This window comes from Pteropus vampyrus, unplaced genomic scaffold, assembly GCF_000151845.1.
Source record: "Pteropus vampyrus isolate Shadow unplaced genomic scaffold, Pvam_2.0 Scaffold63, whole genome shotgun sequence".
NCBI lineage: Eukaryota > Metazoa > Chordata > Mammalia > Chiroptera > Pteropodidae > Pteropus > Pteropus vampyrus.
The window spans coordinates 5,203,265-5,208,950 of record NW_011888844.1 but is presented as its reverse complement, the minus strand read 5'-3'; the positions used below and the strand labels follow the sequence as shown (position 1 = coordinate 5,208,950).

The window sequence follows — 5,686 nt, the reverse complement described above, 5'->3', positions numbered from 1 at the left end:
ATTTCCAAATAATGTATAGAAAGAACTTTACACAAAGCATTTTATGTTTCTGACTATTTAATCCACTTTCTTAGTATTTTGTAGAAGACAACCTCAGTTTGTGAATGGTTAGTTACCTGAAGGTACTAAAAGTCTACTCTATCCCAAAACTTCCTGCTTCATCATATTTTTTTATTAAAAATTATTTGAGTGACATTCATTAATAAAATCAAATTAGTTTGAAGCGTAAAATTCAACAGTGTGTCGTATATATTTTGCATTGTGTGTTCATCACCCAAAGATAGATTTCCTTCAGTCACCAAATATTTAACCATGTTTATCCTCATCTACTTCTCCCACCACCCCTTCCCTCTGGTAACCACTAATCCACAGTCCAGGCCTGTGAGTTTCTGTTTGTCATGTTTGTTTGTTGCTTTCAGTTTTATATCCCACATATGAATGAAGTCATATGGTTTTCAATTTTTTTTTGTCTGACTTATTTTGGTTAGCATAATTATCTCAAGATCCATCCATGTTATCATAAATGGCAATATTTCATCTTTTTTTATGGCTGAGTAATATTCCATTGTATACGTGTACCACCTCCTCTTTATTTAATTATCTATTGCAGGGCACTTTCATGTCCTGGCCACTGTGAATAATGAGACTATGAACATCAGGGTACATATATCTTTGCAGATAAATGTTTTCAGGTTTTTGGGTAAATGCCCAGCAGAAGGATTGCGGGATCATAAAGTAATTCAATTCTTAATTTTTCGATGAACCTCCATACAGTTTTCCATAATGGTTGTACCTATTTAACCAGCAGTATATGAGGGTCCCTTTCGATCATTATTCTCTTCAATATTTGATATTAATTGTTCTGTTGATGATAGTCATTCTAACAAGCATGAGATGGTAGCTCATAATATTGAATTGAAATTCCCTAATAGCTAGTGAAGTTGAACATCTTTTCATATGTCTGTTTGCCATTTTTATGTCTTGGAAGAAGAGTCTGTTTAGATCTTCGGCTCATTTTTTTTTAATTGGGTTCTTTGTTTTTTTAATTGTCTAGTTGTATGTGTTATTTACATATTTTGGATATTAGGAGTTTTTCAGAGGCCTTGTGCGGAAAATATTTTCTCCCATTCAGATGGTTGCCTCTTTGCCTTGTTGATGGTTTCTTTTCCTGTGCAGAAACTTTTTTAAATTGATATAGTCCCATTCACTTAATTTTGCTTTTACTTCTCTTGCTTTTGAGGTCAAATTCATAATATCCTTTTGAAATCCAAGGTCGATGACTTTGGTACCTGTTTTCTTCTATGCAATTTATTTTCATGTCTTATAGTCAAGTCCTTGAATCATTTTGAGTTAATTTTGATGTATGATGATAAAAAGCTGTCTAGTTTCATTCTTTGGTATATGGATTTCCAGTTTTTCCAGCACTATTTATTAAAGAGGATTTACTTTCTCAATTGTATGCTTTTAGCTCTTTTGTCAATAATGATTTGCCTATATATGTGGGGATTTACTTCTGGATACTCAATTCTGTTCCGTTTGTTTGTGTGTTTGTTTGTTTGTTTGTTTGTTTTCTGCCAATACCATGCTGTTTTATTGTTGCTTTGGAGTATAATTTGAAGTCAATATTTGATATTAATATTTAAATTTGATATTTGTCTCAAGATCACTTTGGCATTTCAGTATCTTTTGTGCTTCCACAAAAATCTGTTGATTTTTTGTTCTATTTCTTTTTAAAATGTCATTGGGATTTTGATTGGGATTGTATTAAAACTCTATAACGCTGTAGGTAATAAGGTCATTTTAACTATGTTGATTTTTCCAATCCAAGAATACAGAATATCTTTCCGTTTTTTTTGGTGGTGGTGGTGTGTGTGTGTGTGTGTGTGTGTGTGTGTGTGTGTGTCTTCTTCAATTCCTTTTAGTAGAGCATTATAGTTTTCATTATATAGGTCCTTCACATTTTTCATTAGGTTTATTCCTAGGTATTTTATTCCTGTTGTTGCAATTGCAAAAGGGGATTGTTTTTTGTTTTTTGTTTTTAATTTCCTTTTCTCACAATTCATTATTATAGTACTGGAATGTTATTGATTTTTGAACATTAATTTTATATCTTGAAACTTTACTGTATTTGTTTATTATTTTTAATATTTTTTTGAGTAGAGTATTTAGGGTTTTCTATATAGAGAATCACATCTTCTACAAAAAGTGACAAGTTGACTTCTTCATTCCATATTTAGATGCCTTTTATTTCTTTCTCTTGCCTGATTGCTTTAGCTAGGACTTCCAACACTATATTGATAATAGTGGTGGTAGCAGACAACCTTGTCTTATTCCTGATCTTGGAAGGATTTTAGTTTTTCTCCATTAAGTATAATGTTGGCTGAGGTTTTTTTTCATATATATAACTTTAATAATGTTGAGATACTTTCATTCTTTACACACTTTATTAAGTGTTTTATCATAAATAGATTCTGTATTTTGTCCAATGTTTTTTTCTGCATATATTGATATGATTATATGATTTTTATTCTTTATGTGGTGTATCACATTAATCAATTTGCAATGATGACCATCTCCGTGCACCCGGGATAAAGTCTGCTTGATTTATAGAGTATAATCTTTTTATTGTGTTGTTGTATTTGACTTGCTAGTATTTATTTAGGATTTTTGCATCTGTATTCATGAGAGATATTGGTCTGTAGTTTTATTTTTTCTGTGTGTTATCTTTACTAGGTTTTGATATTAAAGTAATTTTGGCCTCATAAAATAAGTTAGGAAGTATTGCCTTCACTTTGATTTTTTGAAAGTGTTTGAAAAGAATAAATATTAACTCTTCTTTAAATGTTTGGTAGAATTCACTGGCGAAGCCATCTGGTCCTGGACTTTTAGTTTTGGGAAGGTTTTTGATGATTGTTTCATTTTCCAGTTGCTTAGATTTTTCCAGTTCTTCATGATTCAGTTCAGTAGGATATATTTCTAATAACTTGTTCATTTCTTCTAGGTTATTAAATTTGGTGTATAATTTTTCATAATATTCTTCCATGATCCTTTTTATTTTGATAGAATTTGTTGTAACTTCTCTTTCATCCATGATTTTGTTTATCTGTGTCCTTTCTCTTTTTCCCTTAGTGAGTGTAGCCAGGGGTTTGTTGATTTTATTAATTTCTGCAAAAAAAAAACAGCTCTTTGTTTCATTACTTTTTTCTATTATCTTTTCGTTCTCAATTTTGTTTAATTTTAATTATTTCCTTTCTTCTGCTGACTGGGCATCATTTATTGTTTGTCTAGTTCTTTAAGATGTAATATTAGGTTGTTTTTTTTGGGGGGGTCATTCTTGTCTCTTGAGATAAGCTTATACTGATATGAACTTTCCTCTTATTACCACTTTTGTTGTTTTCTAAAAGTTTTGATATGTTGTACTTTCATTCTCATGTGTTTCTATGTATCTCTTGATCTCTCCTTTTATTTCCTCTCTTACCCAATCATTCTTCCATTGCATGTTGTTTAATCTCCATGTATTTGTGGTTCTCAATTCTTTATACAATTGATCTCCAATTTCAAAGATTATGATCAAAGAATATACTTGGTATGATTTCAATGTTCTTAAATTTGTTGAGCCTAGTTTTATGTATCAACATATGGTCTATTCTTGAGAATGTTCCATGTGCACTAGAGAAGAATGTGTAAGCTGCCATTTTGGCTTGTTGGGCTCTATAAATGTAAATTATGTCCAATTGGTCTAACTTGTCATTTAAAATGATATTTTCTTATTGATTTTCTGGTTGGATGATAATTCCATAGCTGACAGTGAGATGTTTAGGTCTTCTAATATAATTGTGTTTTGTCAATTTTTCCCTTTTGTTCTGTTAGTAATTTCTTTATATGTTTTGGTGTTCCCTGATTGGAGCATAGATAATTATAAGTGTTAGGTATTTTTGATATACGGTTCCCTTTATCATGACAAAGTGTACATCATTATCTCTTTTTACCTTTTTCATCTTGAAGTCTATTCCATCAGCTATAAGTACGGCTAGACCCACTTTTCTCTGGGTGCCAATTGTTTGGAATACCATTTTCCACACTTAATTTATTTTTTAATTTTTAATAGTTTTTGTATAATATCTGACTTCCTAAAAAAGTGATTTCCCTCTTAATATCTGGGGACATGCTGTACTTTTGATACAAGGAATCTCTTCTCTTGACCAAGCTAATTAATATTGACATGGGCACCTGATGCATGCCAATTCATTTCCAACTATTTCTTCAGGATTTGTTTTTTTTAGATTTTAGTTAGTAATGAGAGTCACTGACATTCAAATTATTAGGGCCATGAAATGGAAGCTATAGGAGCTATGAGTGACTGTTTCCTACCATCCTTCTAGAAGAAGCAATCTAGAGTATAAAAAAAAGTTCACACAGAATATTCATGGACCAATGATGAAGAGACAGAGGGTCTTGGGGGAGGTACTAGTTTTCCTTGGAAGCCAACTGCCCCGAAGCCTTCCCTTAATTATGTGTGATACTCTCATATACTTTCAACAATTTTTTCTTGTTACTCAGCAATTTCAAGTTGGGTTTCTGATATAGCTACAAAGAGAACTTTGATTAATATACAGAAGCATATATAAGCTGCAGTCAAAAATTCTAGTTGGAACTACTGCACAGGTAAACAAAAAGAACTAGGAATTGTGTTTTGATAGCTTTTAAGCATTAGCAAAAGAACAGAAGACAAATAATTTAGGTGACAATAAAATTATTTAAAAGCATTTAAAACAAAATACTTTCATATTTTATACTTATCTGAACATATTAAAATTGATGTAATATGCTATGAAAATAATATAATTTTGTTTTATGTGTAAGATTTGAAATAATATTAATTCCCTCAAATGAAAAATGCATCATGAATTTCAGTTTCTAGCTGCGTTCTTTTTTTTTTTTTAATAATTTTCAGGTGTACATTATAATTTGACGTCTGTATATTCTATCGTGTGTTTATTACCCAAAGTCCAGTTTCCTTCAGCTACCATATATTTGATCCCCTTTACCCACTTCACCCTCCCTCTTTCCCCCTATATTTGACCCCCTTTATCACTTTAACTTTGAGTCTATATTTGTCCTCGCAACTGAGATGTGTCTCCTGAAGGCAGCATATGGTTGTTTTCTGTTTTTTTTGTTGTTGTTGTTTTGTTTTTTTTAATCCAATCTTCTACTTTGTTCTTTTTTATTGGTAAGTTCAGTCCATTTACATTAAGGGTAATTATTGAAATACAAGTGTTTCCTATAGCCATTTTATCTATTCTGGTAGCTCAGTGTAACCATTGCTCCTTTGCCATTATGTTTCTGTCTGTTATTTTAATTTGATGGTGTTTTATGGGTTTTCCCTTTGTCCCCTCTTGTTTTTTGTTATGTATCTCAGTTCTGGGTTTCAGTGTATGGTTACCTTTAAGTTTATGTAAAGAATATTTATATATGGTAGTCTACTTTCTTCTGCATGGGCCTTATCTCCATTCTTCTTTACGTGTTTGGACATTTATTCCTTCCCATTTTCTGCTTTTGTTTTCTCAAATTATCCCTATATATGCTGAAAATTCATTTCCATGTTGCAGTAGCTGTTACCTTTTTCTCTTTTTAGAGTGTTTTTCTTTTTTTCTTATTTTTGCCTTTAACCGTTATAGAATATTTA

General features: G+C 31.2%; 1 protein-coding gene across 3 annotated transcripts in view; it reads right to left on the bottom strand.

The window, feature by feature from the left end:
- The window catches only part of KLHL4 (kelch like family member 4), a 147,790-nt gene that overhangs the window by 31,789 nt on the left and 110,315 nt on the right, over nt 1-5,686 (bottom strand). The window lies entirely within an intron of this gene.